The 18,538-nt window shown below is 30.9% G+C and overlaps 1 long non-coding RNA gene across 2 annotated transcripts; it reads left to right on the forward strand.

Moving 5' to 3' along the window:
- Positions 1-3,941: 3,941 nt before the first annotated feature.
- Positions 3,942-9,840, forward strand: LOC130825246 (uncharacterized). 2 transcript variants are annotated; one of them, XR_009046861.1, is made up of 4 exons: positions 3,942-6,740; positions 8,860-9,049; positions 9,144-9,210; positions 9,306-9,837. It is a non-coding gene; the product is annotated as an uncharacterized LOC130825246 (long non-coding RNA). The 2 variants fall into 2 exon arrangements; XR_009046862.1 differs by lacking the exon at positions 3,942-6,740 and adding an exon at positions 6,942-7,258 and having other exon boundaries at positions 9,306-9,840.
- Positions 9,841-18,538: the final 8,698 nt, after the last annotated feature.

Consider the following 18,538-nt stretch of genomic DNA (forward strand, 5'->3'; position numbering starts at 1 on the left):
ATATGGAGGAACATCATCACCCGGTATGGCATCCCACAAGTCATAATTGTCGATAATGGTCGGCAATTTAACAGCGCCGCGACCAGAGAATACTATAGCTGTTTTAACATACAGATCAGGTTTACGTCTGTAGTTCGCCCCTAGACGAATGGGCAGGTGGAGTCTGAAAACAAGTCAATACTCAACGACATCAAGAAAAAGCTGGAAGGGAGCCGTGGTAATTGGTTAGAAGAGCTACCCAGCATGCTGTGGGCCAGTCGGACCACAGTCAAGGAAACCACTGGTCATACACCATTCTCTCTGGTATTCGGCACTGAAGTCGTTCTCCCGGTCGAGCTAGAAGGCAACGGCAAACCCTTACCTAGGTCGTGGAATTCAGACCACTTGAAGAAATTCTATATTTAGTTCAAACACTCAGATGTTAAGATCTCTTTGTGGCATATTTCTTTGTTTTCCTATTCGGACATTGTAAGTCGGATACCTCATTGTCGGCACTACACGTTTCGTAATTTTTCCTTCAACGAGATACTTAGGGGGCAAGTAAGTCGGACTACCGAGTGTAAGGCAATCTTATGCGACAATGAAATTTTCAAATCAGTTATCGATAAAGCATAGATTATGAACAAGAATATGCATTAAAAAAGAAATTGTTACAAAACAGGCCGTAGCCTAGAAAATGTATCAGAATATGGGTATAAGAGAACCGTAGTCCACCAAACTAATAACTTATAAAAATGAAAAATCATTCTTCAAACAGCTCTTTCACGCTGAACAACGGCTCCAGCTCCTCCTTGGTTATAATATTTGTCTGCATAAGCAGAAAGTTGAAAATAACTCTTTAGCACAGCCAACTTCTGATGTCCCTTTATGACCTCTATATTTTCCTCTGAAAGAATTACTATTTCCTTTTTCTTCTCAAAATGGGTTCTGCTTGTTATTAATATCCTGAAGGGGCAGGGGAAAAAAAGTCCTGAAGGGGTAGCAATTATTGGTTTATTGCTTTTGGGTTTCCTTATTCTTTCTACTCTAGTAGGTCTCTTTATAATTTGTATACTAGGTTAGGGTGTGTGAAAAACTTTATCATTTTCCCTAACACCGAACTATTATTGCATTAGTAACATAATCTCACTTCTGTTCAGCGGTGCCATGGGGATGAAATTGAGATAGCTGCTTCATTGAAAATTAGTGAAAATACCAACTATTATATTTCAAGGGTCTGAAAAAGCGAGCTATTAAGATTAATTGTTGTTTTTTATTCTATACACATAACGCTTGCCTAAATTCTGTGTGCTTTGTGTACTTTGGAGTTGTTATGCTGAAGTGGAGACATTATAGAGTGAAGTAGAGCAGTTTAGGAGAGATGTTAGTTCTTAAGTATGTGGGTAAATCAAGAGGCCAGAAAATTGTTAAGTGAAGAACCTTAGTACCTACCTTAAAGATCCAATATGTTGAATCAGCGAGGGGCCAGGATCTATGGTATTCTTGATTATGTGGGTGCACCTTATTATTTGACTGAGCTATATTCCATTTGCTTGTGACCAGAAAGTAACCCAGAAGAACCAAATATAGCTTGTGACAAAGTAAAACGAGGGGCTTTTGTGTGTCGCTAGATCAGTCCATTATGTTCAATTTTGAAAGCTTTTTAATGAAGTGTTTTCGTAACGCTTGTGCTCAAATTTAATTGTCCCCATCAATTTCTTAGTATGTGTGCAATATCATGCTGTTACAATCTCTCAGGGACAAAGGGAGTATGCTTTAAAAAGTAGTTCATATGTTTCCTTGGTGTGGTTGAAGGCGTGTGTGGAGAGTGGTTTCTAGCAAGCTAGCAACTTGCTCTTTTTTCTGTGATACTATTTCTGTTATGCAATATCATCTGCATCATATTCCTGTCAAATGTGTGTGTGCACGCAATTTTGTGCCACGTTTTTCTTTCCCAAGAGTGGAACACGCTTGATTATGACCTTATTGCACATTGATAATATACTCTGCTTTGTCGAAGACTCTCTGTAAATGTTGGCTTTTGGTTATTGTTCTGTGTAAGTTGATCTAAGTATCTAACGTTAAGGTGCACCTTGTAGTCTTGTATAGCTGTACAGATATTCAAAGTCTTTCTAAGTTTTGAAAAATGTGCTCTTCTTTATAAAGAGACTTTAGATTCCCATTTTTGATATTGGCAAAATGAAAAGATTTAGGGGGCGTTTGGTATGGTTTTATTCTATGTAGGTAAGAGCAGCAAGTGACCAAGGTAACCTGAGAAACTTTCTTAGTTAGTAGTTGTCCAAAACTGAAACCAATATATATCAGCTGTGGTTGCTGTGATAACAATGGACTAGTATTAGCTATTAGTTTTTCTGTGTTTTTCTTCCTAATTCGCCATTAATTGCATTATTTTGTAATAACATGGACTATGATCAATTGAGAGAATATCATAAAATCAAACATGAAATTAGAATCAAAGAAAGACTTAATAATTCCAATATCATAAAATCAAACATGTTTTGTAATAAGTTTGTTGCTGATGTTGTGAGCTTATTACTTTGTTGTTTGCTGCCTATGTTTTTTTCTGCCTATGTTCTATCCAAAAAGCAGTACTAAATATACAAGCATCCACGAAGAAATTCTTACTTTGTAGTTTGCTGACTAGGTGGTTGTTGTTGTTGTTGTGAGCTTTACTACTCCACATTGATTATTTTCTATATGTTTGGCATTATTTATTCCTTTTTTGTTTGGTTTGATGCCGTAGGTAACAGAAATTTCTGACAATTCAGGGAGGGAAGAACCTAAACCTTAAGAATAACATCTGCTAAAAAAATAATTAAGGGATATTCTATATGGTAGGCACCGACTATTGCAAAAGGTTAGTGGTAGCAATTCTTAAAAGTTTTTCCATAAAATAGCACTCAACTGTTGAACAATTAACTACAGGTATTATGAGGGAAAAAACATTTATTTTCCGTTAAGTTGAGAAATTATCATTTTACCCATGTCTTCTTCCTCCTCCATTCTTCTTCTTAGAGATAAATAGATTCTATTTTGCTTGCTAATAATTGCCAATAATCATATGTCCATTTGAAACTTATTTCTACTACAAACTTCTCTTTCTTCCTTAACAATATATTCTATTTTGCTCCATGAGGTGTAACTTATACAAGAAAGCGATCGAATGTCTCCATATTCCCGATTCAACTAAGTGATTGAGAAGTCATAAATGACCCATGAAATTCCATTTTCAACAACTTCAATATCACTGTGGATTTTGATTAGTACTTCTAATTGCCCATTTCAAACATTTAGATTCTCCAAATTTACAATAAATAAATAAAAGCTGGAAAGTAGCAAAAAAATGAAAAAAAAATAAAATCGAGAGGCAATCAAATCAATAGTTGAAAATTAAAATCAAAGTTTACTTGCAAGTGACAACAGGTAATGCCTTGAGGAGTGTAGAAACTCCATGGATGAGAGTTGCTAGAAGAACTTCCTTTGCAATAGGAATCAAGGCTCTTATTGGATATCCTCTAGCCCCATCTCTATCCTCTGCTGTATCATTGGTCGCACCTTATTCCAGTCTGTCTTCATATCTCTCGAATACCATCTTCCAATTTCTTTTATCTCCACAATACCCAGCAGCATCCCACTCAAAATTTTACACTAACTTCTAGGCCTAATCACCACCATTGCCAAAAGTGTTGGTCTATCGGTTTTCAAACAATGATAGCCTGAGAAATTTGCATCGCTCAGATCATATCAATCATTGTTTAGTCCAATCCAAGGCAGATAAAAGGTAAAGTAAAGGACACTCCCAGTATCCCGCACAAGGCAAGGTTAAAGAGAGATGCGCGCAGTCAAGAAACCCCCCAATTGATACCTGCGCCTAGTAAGGGTCGAACCCCGAATCTTCTGCTCCACATGCAGATGCTCTATCCATTGAGCCACAAATGCTTTTGGTCAATCTAAAGCAGATAATAACACAAAAAAAAACAAAGAAATTAGCAAAACTACTACAACATACAAAATTACAACAAGTCCCAACAACCCACCGTAACGTAATTTGCTAGAAAAATGCTTTAGGATAAACTAAAAAACACAAATCAAGATGGAGAGAGGAGTAGAAGAAGATGGATGAAAGAAGATAGAGGAATGGATGAAGATGGAAAAAATGGATGAACGGGCAAAAATGAAATTTCCCAAGATAACAGAAAATCAAACGTTTTTATGTACATAATGGTACGGCAATTTGAATTCCAAAAGTACAATGCTATTTTGTGAATTTTTTTTAAAAATTTGCTAACACTAACCTTTTGTACTAGTTTGTGCTTACCGTGTAGAATATCGCAAAAAATAAAAGAGCAATGCATGTTATTTGTTCAAAACACACCATTTATTTTTTTCTTGTCATTTTAAAAATTATGACTGTCTTTTTTTTGTTCGTTGTTACCCTGACTTTAGGCTCGCGTACATAGACATTTATTTTGGGAATTGAAATTTCCCGAAGCTTATTTTGTAAATTTTTTTAAGAACTTATTTTTTCAATTATTAAATGCCTAACTAGCCAATGGCTTAGATTCGATATATTTGGCTCAGCTTTGGCCTTGGCAAATTCGTAACTAGCCAACGACTTAGAAATGGTCCTGTTCCCGCTTCTCTCTTACCTGACATTATTCAGTTACAAAGACATTTGAGATTCAGAGCAAATATTCCTACTATTTAGACACGACAAATGACATACTTTTTTGAATGTAATTCAACCTTGGATACACCTAATAAGATTTAGATTGAAACAACCCTATCTGAATTGCTGGTTTATTTCTCATCATACTTTCATCATTGCTCAGTTTTTCTCAATTTTAATTAAGTTTTTTAGGGTTCTTTTTAATTTCCGGATTCAATTTTGCATGCCTATGATTCAATTTTTCTTAATCATTTTGTTTTATACTTTAATCATTTTGCATGCCTATGATTCAATTTTTCTTTTCAGGGTTTTTATTATACATAAATGTAAAAACTTTGACATGCATATACGCTTGAAACAAAGCAAGATTTTGATGTGAAGATTGGTTACAGCTTTCTTAGGCTTTTGCTCATTCGTCATATTTAAGTACAAATTTTTTTTCTTGGATGCAGCTAGTGTGATTGCTTCGTTGCTGGTGTTTATTGTGCTGAGCCATGTTCTGGCCAAGATTGTTTTAACAAGCCAATTTATGAAGATACTGTCACGCAACTCGTAAGTAGATTGAATCTTGTAACCCACAAGCATTTACTCCCAAAGTGATCAGAACCACAAATTCAACTCATGAAGTTGGGGGAAGGAGAGAGAGAAAAAAGTTTGCAATGTTCTATTTATACTTTTAGTTAGGTAACTTAGCTCTGTTTAAACTTGTGATGTTATACATTAGCTGGAAGATTTAACCCAAACTCTAGCTATAGCACATTACGAGCGAGGATACAACTACACGAAATCAAAGACTGGAAAAATATTGTGAATGTTTTCAGGTTTTGCACTTCTTCTTACGTATATATAGATATAGATTGATATTGTAATATTCTCCAATGAGATAATTTTCGATATCAATTTAAATATACGTAAGGAAAATTGCAAAATCTAATAACATTCACAATATTTTTTCAAACAATTTGATTTCCTGCAGTTGCATCCTCGCTTGTGATGTTCTAAAGCTAGAGTTTGGGTTGAATCTACCAGCTAATATTTAACATTTTAAGTCATAAACATGACTAAGTTACCTAGTAAAAGTATGAAATAAAATATTGCGAATTTTTCTTTCTTTCCTTATCCCAATTGCTTGCGCTGAATATGTGGTTCTGAACACTTTGAGAGTAAATGCTTTTGGGTTACGGAATTCAATCTCCTTACAAGTTGCGAGAACAATATCTTTATTAATTGGCTTGTTAAAACAATCTTGACAGCAACATTGCTAAGTACATCTAACACCGGCAGCGAAGCAATCACAGTATTTGCATCCAGAATTAGATTTTTACTTAATATGACGAATAAACAAAAGCTTAAGTAATCTATAATCGCTCTTCTTCTTGCTCTACTTCAAGCATATATAAATGTCAAAGTTCGTAGAACATAACATAATCAAAAGTAAAAAGATGTTATTCAGCAAATCATCGTGTAGGACTAAGTGAAGGAAATGATGGAATAGAATGCAGGATGTACTTTCGGCCCCTACGGGGTTCAATTGATTGTCTATAAGTTGTTTTTAAGGAAAAACTAAATATTTGTTATAAATAAAGAGAAATCAAATTGTGTGGATGATATTTAAAGAGTATTAGAGTGTATAAATGTAAATGAAATAAAAAAAAGCAAAGAGTTTATTTTCAAAAATTATAAATTGTTAGGGACTAAAAATATTTTTATTGTGAAATTACAAATGTACTCCTAGTCTAAGGTCAAGGTAAAATTCAAACTACCCAATATCTATTAGATGAAAACCCTAACTATCCACTTCTTTCGACCATTCCCACCTATCTCTACCACTAAGAAAACTGCCTATTCACTTAAAAACTACCCACTTACTCTCACCTTCCATCAGATAAACCCCAAAAACGGTGCAGGAGATCATTGAAATAGCTCCTCTAATCGACATGTTAAGTGTTACGCAATTCTTCTCTACAAAAATACTCTGTCTAATTTTTATTATCTTGGCCAGGTTTAACTTATGCATCAGAGACACTTTCGGAAAATCAACGTCCGAATCAGTCTTTCTTTGTGGTTGCAGGTGACCCTTTTCAAACGATTGAATTATTGTTCACTAGTAGAAAAAGTTTCATTTGTAACTTATTGTTTGTATATTTTGATGAAATAAAAAATACAAATGAAACTATTTGTATCCTTTATTCTAACAAAAGATATTAATTAACCTTATTTGTATCATTTAATCATTTAATTAAATAAAAGATACAAATAGGGTATTTATTTGTAAAACAAATGGTACAAATAACGTTTATTTATTCTTTTTTGTTTATACAAACGATACTAATAAGGCTTATTTGTATCTTTTGTTTATAAAAATCTTAAATTAATAGTATTAGTGATAGATATATTGTTAGAAAATCATATTATTGAGAGCAAATAACTGATTACTTTTTATATTCTTTCTTAATTAATTACCTCTTCCATCACTTCTATCCCCCACAAATTAAATGCTATACTTTTATTGAATCTGATAATAATAATAATTCAACCATGAATACTCTTAAGAAGAATGAGATCCAACGAACTCTGTCTGAATTGCAGGTTCATCATCATTTCTTCTCAATTTTAATTAACTTTTTAAGGGTCTTTTTAATTAAGTTCCAGAAAATCAACTTGAGTGTTGTATTGTTGATGATTCATTTTTGTCTGATGTTCTTATTGTGAGTGTGCTTGTTTTATGCATAATCATTTTTATTTTCTGGGTTCCTATTTTTGTTTTTAAATTCCTATGATTGAATGAGATTGTCTTTCATTTCATTGTTGTTTTATTGTCTTTTAGTTCAATTTTTTATGATTATTAAAATTATTTCATTAAAAATAACAAATTTTGTACCTTTTTTCTTCGTGACTGTATACGATTCCACATCGGCTCGATCGCTTATCTTTAATAGCGGTTTCAGGTGTGGATTGCTTGGATTTCCTAACTAAAAATTATAATTGAAAAATACTAATTTTTGGGTTTTATAGATTCAATCAAGAACTGCAAATAGATTTTGAATTTTGGGGAGTAAAGAAAGAGAGATTGAGGAGCAATTGGATAGTTATTATCATGGACAATTAATAAATTTTTTATTATAATCTTCACTACAGTATTTATTTATATTTTCAAATTCATAATATTGCATTGGGGTTCGAGTTATCACTCCTACCATACAAAGCCACTCAGACCCCTCAATGCCTTCAAGATGTCATTTTTTTTACATTGTTGTTTTATAATTTAATTCAATGCATTATTCTTTTTGCTTTTGATAATACATGTATGATAATTAAGATAGGGTTTATGGGTTTTGGGATGTTATTTCATGCAAATTATGATGTGTTTATATACAAACATGAACCATGGATTGTTATTGAACTATCAGATATAAATTATAATGATTGGAACCCTCTTCTATGTTTCTGAAGTTTATATGTTTGAATAAAATCTTAGTTTGTGTTAAATACGACTCCTCTTAAGATATGGTGTCACATACTGCATACTTTATACTACTTGCCCTTTACTCTACATGTTTTTTCTGTGATCAGTCCAAATGCAGAGTTGCGAAGTCTTTTTACACTGGTTGCACTTGCACACTTACACAACAGAACTGTGTTCTTTGTTATTTTTGTCAATTTTATTTTGCTAAACTTTCAGTCCTTCATTTGAATTTTCAATAATTTTTTATCAGATAATTTTCTATATTTTATGAATGGTCATGGTTTTTATCTCTCGTTTCGTTTTCTTATATCAATTATAAATTTAATCTCTTTCTCTTTTTTTTTTAATCTCATTTATGAATTTTATTCACTTAGTGTTGTTTTTTTTATGTTTTAATTAAGTATAACTACTTAAATTATTTTTTTCTATATTTTTCTTGGAAGATAGTTTTTTTAAGATTTCATTTATGTATCTTTTTGCATGCTACTCTACATGCCTTGTTTCTCCAAGACTTTTGAGGCAATAATTGAGACCTATGTTATTGTACAAATTGCTGATGGTTTCTACTTATTGATACAATAATTATTGTTATACAGAAATCCAAGAATTTTGACATGCATATATGCTTGAAATTGTGCAAGATTTTGATGTGAACATTGATTACAGCTTGCTTAGACTTTTGCTTATTCATCATATTTAAGTACAAATTACTTTTTGGATGCAGCTACTGTGATTGCTTTGCTGCTGGTGATTACTGTACTGAGTCATGTTGCTATCAAGATTGTTTTAACAGACCAATTAATAAGATATTATTCTTGCAACTCGTAAGAAGATTGAATCTCGTAACGAAACTCTAGCTTCAAAAAGTCAGCGAGGATCCAACTGCAAAATATCGAGTTGTGTGAAAAAATATTGTGAGTGCTATCAGGTTTTGTACTTCTCTTTACACATATATTTAGATTTATATATCGACAATTATCTCATAAAGAATATGTTTTCTTGTTCAAGGCTGGTGTTGGATGCTCCATTAATTGCAGATGTGAGGGCCGTAAAAATGCATTTGGTCAAAACGATGGTGAGTTGGATCATTCTCTGAGTACTTCGCTCATACGATATTCGACTAAAAGTAGTGATTAAGTTACCTTCTGATCATGTTGAAACTCATTTCAGGTTCCATTATGATATCTTCTAATCTCTCGCTCAACTAGCCGCTTGACCTCATTTTATTCGCTCGACTCGGTCGAGCAGATATGTCGAAGCTTCTGTGAAGAGCTATTCATTTCTCTTTCCTCTTGTTCCAAAGCCTACAAAAGGCTGATGTATATCTTTTGTATAGAAAAGGAAGATCAAATTGATCAAATTGATCAAATCAATTGGAAATTAAGAGTGTGAGTGCCACAATAAACTTAGGATTTCTAGTGATAGGTTTAAGGGATTTTTCCATTTTTTTCATGGAATCATTTGGGTAAGATCCATTAAATTGTTATAGGTAGGGTGTTATAGGTTAATATCATATTGATATTAGGATTTTGTTTTTAATCTTTATAGTCGAAAATACATCTTGCTATCTATTCCATCATTTCCATCACTCGACTTCACATGATGCTTTGCTGAATAACACTTGTTACTTTTGAATGTTAGGAATAAATAAAATGGACTATATTTAATAAAGCTTAATTATAAGCTTATTAAGCTAATTGTGGTTATTAAGTAAGTTAATTCGAGTAATAATATTATTGTTTTGATAATATTGATTCAAGTATTTCATTTGTTAACATTTTTAAGAAAGAGGTATATTTTATTTAATGTATAAAATTTATATAAAGAATACTTCGATAAAAGTGTATTTTGATTATATTTTATTAATTGATTACTATCTTATCTTTATAAAAATGAAGATAAATAAAGTATTGAAAAATAAATTCCTAAATGTAATCCTTATTCATACGACCAATTACTTATTTCATAAATTGCCTATTATACCCTTACAGCATGTCTTATATAAGACGGTCTTACGACGAGACGATTTTAATGGAATTTAATGGGTCAAAGCTAAAAATAAACCCATTCTTCCCCCTTCTAACCGACACACCCCTCCCTCACACTCAAAAAAAAAAAAACCCCATGGCACCCCTTCCTTCTACCCTCTTTCTTCCTCTTCTCCTTGTGAAGCCGCCCCTCCTTCACTTTAGCAGCCACGGTCGATTAGAAATTGATGAACTAAACATATTTATGATTTAGGGTTTAAAATGTGATTAGAAATTATGGGTTGTGTGTTGTTTGTGTATTAATTTGGTTTAATCTTATCATGAGTAATTGATGGAAGGTGGTATGGAAATACTAATGGTGTTGATTATGTTGCAAAGCATCATTTTGGACTTGAAGCAATTGCAAGCTTAGTGTCGATTGAATTGGTTTGTTATGAATGGATGTACATAAGTCGTTTGTCAAAATTAACTAAAAGGTATATGGTAATTGCAAATCAAAGATAAAATAAGGATTATGAATTAGTTATTATAACTTAGTATATTTTGCTATCGGGATTTAACTTGAAATGAGAAATATGAATATGAATTTGAATATGAGATTGCCATAGATGAATTAAGTGTGATTATGATAACGAGCTTGGAATTTTGGTTACTTGGATGATGACGTGTTTTGTTGGATGGGAGTATATGTTGATCTTGTAGGATATGGTGATTTGGGGCAATTCTAATTAAAAGTTTTATTTGAATTTTAATCTTTACTATATTTAATAGTATGATTTAAGATTGATTTATGTTACTTATTTGAATGTTAAAGTTATGCATGTTGATCACTATTGAGTTTAAATTGGGGATTTTGTGACTCAAATTGAAGTTCAAGATTGAAAGTTGAAAGGTCCTTCAATGGCGATTGAGGTAATCCACAAACTATCTTATTTAAGTATAAATTGAATGTTTTAAAGTAGTTTTACGTTTTTAAGTATAAACAATGATTGTTGAATTTTGGTAGTAGTTTAGTATTCATGGTTTAATTTGGGTCTTTAGTTCAAATTTAAGCATCAGCTTGAGTGTAATTGGAGTATATGAGTTCAATTGGTAATTGGTTTCTTGTTTAATGTTGATTAGTGATGATTATTTGGGTTTAATTTCTACATCAATTGGGTAATTAATTCTAGTGTTGATGTTGGATTCATTTGGGTTCTCTTTGAGTTCTAATTCATGTGGTAGTATTTGATTAGTGGTTGCAATTTGGAGTTTTGATTCATCTTCAAACTTTAAGAGCAAAGTTCATTTAGAGTTCTTAAAAAAAAATCAGATTCTGTCCTCACTGTTCTTGGCTGATTTAGAGCCTCTTCTAGCCATTTCTGGGTTCTGTTTTCTGCATATGATTTGTAGAGCTCCGAGTCACGGTCGCGTGGGCACTTGAATCGCCCCAAAATGAGAGAGTTACGCCCAAAATACTAACAGGGTGTCCTGAAAATCCGAAAATAACATTTTGGATTTGCTTGTTTATAATTAAAGTTGGGGTTCAAATTGAGTACTCCAAGTGTTTAGGGTTATTATTTATCATCCGATTGAGTTTTATTGATTGATATAGTTGAGTTATGGGTTCTTATTTGATTAGTATGGGTAATTGGTTTTAGTATCAAATTTGGGAACATAAGTATCGATTGGGTATTTGATTAGTTGGTATTAGGTGGATATGATATAAGTTGGGTATTTGGGATTTAAAATTGGGTAAACTCCATTGATAGTAACTCAAGTTTTTACATGTTGATGGTTGATGATGTATTGATTGGTATTTTAATTATTGATTGTTATTCATGCCATAGAAAGGTAACCTACAAGCAAACTACTATCTTATCTTTTAAATTTAATTTAAGTATTTCAAAGTTTAAGTTATATTTTATAAGGTGTGGTATTACTGCTACTGATATTTGAACAAAATCGTATGTTTATTGGTGTTCGAAAATTTAGATTTTGACCTTGTTTGACCTTGCTCCTGGTCCTTGATTAAATTATGTTTTGAATGTTCATATGTTTTTATATATGAGCTTTTAAATATTGTATTTATTTAAAGAGATTACAAAAGCATGTTTTGTATGTTACTAACTTATAAAATACGAGTCTTGAAATATTGTATTATGAAAATAAGGTATGATTGTTGATTTCAAAGAAAATCAATTGAATTATTGTTTTGTTTTATATTGAAATGTTCGACATTGAAAAATGTCCGTTTTTGGGAATTGGCAAAGGATACTTATATCCGGATTATTGTGAAATCCTATAGCTTGATAATAGGTAATTCGGATCGGTCTCGAGCCCCCAATCCCGTTTCATTCTTGCAAGAACCGTATTTTCGGTGATGACGATCACCCGTGTTCTCAGGATTTAGATCAAGCCTACTTCCTGACGGTCCATATATTCCCACGTTTTAAGTGCTGTTAAATTATTGATTTAACATGAGTTTTGAATAAATACATTTGGTACATAAAGTTTTGTTTGTTTCGCAAATGATATCATATTTGTCATTTGCCGTATTGTTTCGCTATTGACTTGTAAAGTAATAGTCGCATTTCGATTTACGCTATTAACTTGTAAAGTTATAGCCGTGTTTTGATTCGTTATGAACTAAAGGTTCATAGCCGTATTTATGTCGATACCAAACGGTCGTTTAAAAGAGTATTGATTTGGATAAAATAATGTTTATAAATGGTTACCAAGTGAACAAGGAATTTGATTGGAGATGTTTGTTAATGACTTGTACACAAATGTAATAGTTTGTTGGATTACTCAACAATTCAATTGTTGACAGTTTTTGATAGGGCCTATCTCTTACGGGTGATAGATCCAGTTTCAGGTTGCCAACTTTAGTGCGGATGGATGTGTTGCTCATTTATGTGTCATGTGTTGCGATAGCGAGGATATCGTTTTCAAAAAGTTAACTTATAATGATATTTTGACAAACCATGTGTTGTAAAAATTTTAAAAAAATTTAGATATTTTATAATGTATTAACTTAGTTTATAACTGGGTTGTAAGTAACTGTATTACAGTTATGTAAAGTTTTTAAATACTCTGATATTGGTTGCTGTAGCTATCGAGCCACAGGTCGGATTCAGCCCAGACTTCTATAAGTCTTCCGCTATGTTTTATAGACAATATTATTATATTGTTACGCTGGTTTGGGCTGTTTCAATAACACGCCAATATGATATCTCGAGATATTTGTGTGCTAAATATAGTCCTTTTTATATAAAGTAATAAGTATCATGTATTATATTGATGCATTCTTTTCTTCATACCAATTGGGAAATTTTGATAATGTTAATTTTTTTGTTATTTCATGTTTGTCTGTTTTTCGAATTTACAATTAATCGACACCATTTTTACTATATTCTTTTACTATTCAATACTTTTACTGTATACCAGAAGTACATTATTACCACTTATACAATTCGGTAATCTTAATACTTAAGTAAGTTCATTTGGTTAATATTCATAACTGTACCATCATAGCATCAACACTAATCAAATTTATCACTGATGAATTATTCCGAATTTTCAATTCAAATTCCAAATCCTTTAGTTATTCATTTCAAACCATCTTTAATTTCTAAACCTTTTTCCAATTTTGTAATTTCTTCCAAATATTAAACTTTAAAATATTATTTTGTTTTAAATTTTTTTTATAAGCACTAAAAATATTATTTTATTATTTTAGTATGAAAAGTAAAATTTTATTATTATATTTACGGTTTTGTAAAACGTTACGTTTTAACTTTCCTTCCTTAAACTAACATTACTACTTATTATTTTAACCTTATAGCTTTGATTTAATTATTTTATACCTAAAAGGAGTCGTATTTTTATTATTAACTTTAAGTATAGTTTTAAGCAAAATTTTCTAAGTAAACTATCATATTTTCATGATCAAACTTACCCATTATTTTAAAGTATATTCACTTATACGTTATCATCATCATTATACCCAGTGTATCCCACTCATAAAAAATTATGGTCAGAGTCTAGGGAGGGAAGGACGGCGGCAACTCATACCTATAAAGGAGAGCGCGGCCATTACTTACACAAGCTAACCTTCTTCTACACTCCAATCTCTTACACGCTCACTTACACACTGCAACTCTTACACATTCCCTTACACATTATCACTTACACAAGTTAACCTTCTTTCATACTTCTAAACCTCTTTTTTATTCAATCTTAAGAACTAGAAATTGTTTGAAACCCATAATTAATACCCTCTTAGCCATGAAATCACTTATACCATCTTTCTAACATTCTTTCTTATATTTTCACTTCATTAAAGTTTTACTAACTTAATACCTTTATTATTAATTGAAGAAATTCACGAAGATGAAATTTAGAACACTCTTTATGCAGCTTAAATTATCATCATTTTAGGGTGATTACTTTGGGTACTTAGAGAATCATTAATTTTGAAGTTGGATACTTATTTTGGGAGCTTGAAAGTACTAGCATTTGGAGCTTGGAGCTTGGAGTATTTATTTTGGAGCACTACTTGAAAAATCTTATTTTTTTTTATTTTTCTCAGTTAGTACTTAATACTAATCTTTGGTGGAAGTATGATATAACTTATTACCCTAATTATTATGTGGAATTTTACATTTATATTTACTTTATAATATGCAAAGTATGAAATATGTTGAGTATGTTTAAGTAGGAAGTTCGTTTAATGAGATTATGATTAAGATTATATTAAGTATGTTTATGCTTAAAGTATTTTTAGTAAATCAATATAGTAATCTTTGAACAAGTTTAAGATGAAGTTAGGTGAAAAATTATATTTTAGTGATATTAAGTATATTTCATGTTAACTAGTGTTAGAATGTTTATGAGTTATGTGTTACATTAGGATTTTATTATATTTAAGAATTTTTTTATGTTAGAATTTTCGTTATTGTGTTTATGTTAGCTTCAAACTAGTTTACGAGATAGTAAGTTATTTTACAAACGTATTTTTTATTAAGTATGGTTATATACTAAGAATATTGTTTTTGTACTTTATTTTGATATTAAAGTTATTCCTTAAAGTTTTAATAAATTTCTAAAGTTATTGTGTAAAGTTTCTATTTTTTAAAGTGGTTATGTTAATCATTTAAATTTAAGATTTACTATGATTAATTAAATTAAGTCGTTTTTAAGTGAAAAAGGCCCAAAATACTCATAGACCATTCAACCATACTATCATATTAAAATAAAGTTTGATTTACTATTTTAAATTATTACAAGCTAAATTTTATAAATTATTAAATATTAAAGTGTTTTCTTAAATGTATGAAATTTTATAATAAAGTAAATTTAGTAATATTAAATCACTACTTTGTACAAAATATTTCTTTAGTTGCCGATTTGACTAAGAGTTATGTAAAAAGATGTACAAGTGTTTCTATTGAACATACCTTTTTAAATTATGTGTGAAATTTCGATTTTAGGAAAATATTAAAAGATAAAAGTTTTACTTGTTTTATAATTAGAAATACTGATTTTTGTGAAAATTATAAGTTTGACTAGAAATATTGTTATTGTGAAAGTATAAATTTTATTTGTTTTACAACTAGAATGTTGATTTTTGCGAACCTAATAAGTTTACTTGTTTTTCTAAACTTGAAATATTGATTTTTGGTGAACATGTTGAATTTTGGAAACTTATTCAAAGGATATAATTTTAACTTGAATTATGATTATAATATTTGATTTTTGAAGGGAATAAAGTTTTATTATGGGAACTTATTTCAAGAGAAGTAGATTTTAGTAGTTACTTGTGGAAAATACTAATTTGCAGACTATTAATAGAATATAAAGTTATTAATGTGAATTTAGTAAACTATTCAAAAAAAAAAGTTATAAATAAAATTTTATGTGCAAAAATTTAGTATGAACATATAAAGACATAAAGGTAAATTTAACATTATGATTAAGAATTTTATTAAATAAAGGAATTTACCATCTAAATTGGGTCAAAGTCAAAGTCAAAGTCAAAGTCAACTTGTAGTAATAAAAATGTGATGTACTTGTGTGAATGAGTATGGATTGAATGACTCTGATAGTAAGGTAATGTCGATTAATAGACCGACATGCATGTAAAATCTCGACACCTGTGTTGGCCGGCACGTAAAATGCAGAGTAAGATAGGAGGTTAGCTGCTTAACCTTTTAGAGCTTATTAGAAAATCAGATTTGGATCAACAATAAAGTGTATTCTTGTTATTGATTCTGAAATCTTGAAATACAATGCAAGAACAAGCCTATATATACGAGAGAACACTTACTACAGCTACTTAACTAAGGGTTAACCAAGGTTGTTATAACAACTTACCAATCCGTTATAACAAACTTTTCTACGGCTAAAAAAACACGTGTGCATCAAACTAAGACCCTAGATGAAGATAGATCTCATCCCTTGATATAAGAGTGCACGGATTATGCTCCAACACAAGTACAAAGTGCACGGATCACCAGAAGCTGTTGCTTATTCATGTTGCTGTCTTGGTTGCTGCTTGGGCTGCCTTAGTATCTGCTTCCTAAATGTTCGATAGGCAGTGTTCATCTAAGTAAGGATTATTTTCATAAGTCAAGCAATGTTTACAAATACATATACTTTGAATACAGAAGGTGGTGAAGAATGTATACATCTCAACATAAAGCATGTATACATCTTAACATCCCCTCAAACTAGGGGTTTGCTAAGGAGCTCCTTAAAATGTTCAGAAACAAGAATCTTTGAGAATAGATACGCAATTTGTTTCTTTGTAGGTAGTTATGCAAGACGTAATAAACCTTCAAACACTTTTTATAAAGTGACAATCAATTTCAATGTGTTTTGTACGTTCATGAAACACAGGATTCTTTCCTATGAAATATTGCAGATTGATTGTCACAGAAGAGTGTAATAGGTTTTTGGATTGGAATATTGAGTTCTTCAAGTAATCTAAGTATCCATGTAACTTCAGATGCAGTACTGGCCATTACTTTATATTCTGCTTCTGAGCTAGATCGTGACACAGTCTGTTGTTTTTTACTTTTCCAACTAATAGGAGAATTGCCTAACATCATCACGTATCCTGTAATGGACTTCCTTGTATCTATACAAGATCCCCAATTTGAATCAGAATATGCTTGTAAAACAAGCAAGCTTGTCTTCTCCTTGATGCCTTGCCCATAAGTTGAAAAAACATAGTTTAGAGTATGGAAAAGGGCTTTCCAATGAGAAGATATAGGATTTTGCATAAATTGACTCAGACTTTGTACTGTATATGTTAGATTTTCAATTTTCCTACTAGGCTTCTGTAAAGAGTTGGATTTTCCATAAGGATTCTATCATTTGAAAATAATTTTGTGTTAAAAGGTAAAGGAGTAACAACATGCTATCCCATCTACCCGATGGCTTACTTCTATTTTAAGGAAATAGTGCAACTCACCTAAATTGATCGTTTATAGTGAAGATATCATCCAAATGCTTTTTTAATGGTTGAATTTCATTAATGCCATCCCTTGTGACGATGATATCATCAACATATACAGATATAATAGTAATTTTACCATTTTATTTCTTTTAAAAAAAGGAATAGTCATTCTTTGATTGAACATACCCTGAGGACTTCAACTCATCTAAAAGTTTGATGTGCCACTATAAATCCCCATTAGAAAAGCGTTATTTATATCCAATTGATGAACTTTCCAATTTGAGCTAGCTGCTATGACTAATATACATTTTTATCACTAGTAAAAAAGTCTCTTTATAGTCTATGCCATATTTTTGATTGCTGCTTTGAACCTTTCTAAAATTCTATCAGATTTTGGTTTTACTTTGTAAATCCATTTACAGCCAATAGCCTTTTTACCTTTAGAAAGATTTACAATTTCCCTAGTTTTATTTTTTTTCAGAGCTTCGATTTCCTCTTCTATTTGTATGGCTCTAACCCAATCAGGATTTTGACCTCCCTCAGGATTTTGACTTGCCTCTCATGTGCATGATTCAATGAATTTGTCTTAAAGATAGCACAACTTTTTGATGTTGGCCGAATAGGTTTTAATGTACTATTTTTTTACTAAATTTAGGCTTTTATAATTGTTTAAAATAAAAGATAAAAGACGATTTAAGGAATAAAGCTATTTTTTAGTATATTTGAAATGCTATGATAGGCATATTTATAGGGTTGAGTGACTTTATTTTTTCACTTTTACGATGGAAGTTTATAAATAAATAATTTTAGATAGAAAATAAAATAAATGGTATGAAAATTATTTATTTAAAAGGAAAAGTTAATTCTAATTTTAAGGTTTTGCTATATTAATTTTGACTATTTCATAGGTTTTGACATACTATTTTTATTATATTTTCCCTTTTATAATTGTTTAAAATAAATATTTTTTA

The sequence above is a fragment of the Amaranthus tricolor genome, chromosome 10 (assembly GCF_026212465.1).
Source record: "Amaranthus tricolor cultivar Red isolate AtriRed21 chromosome 10, ASM2621246v1, whole genome shotgun sequence".
NCBI lineage: Eukaryota > Viridiplantae > Streptophyta > Magnoliopsida > Caryophyllales > Amaranthaceae > Amaranthus > Amaranthus tricolor.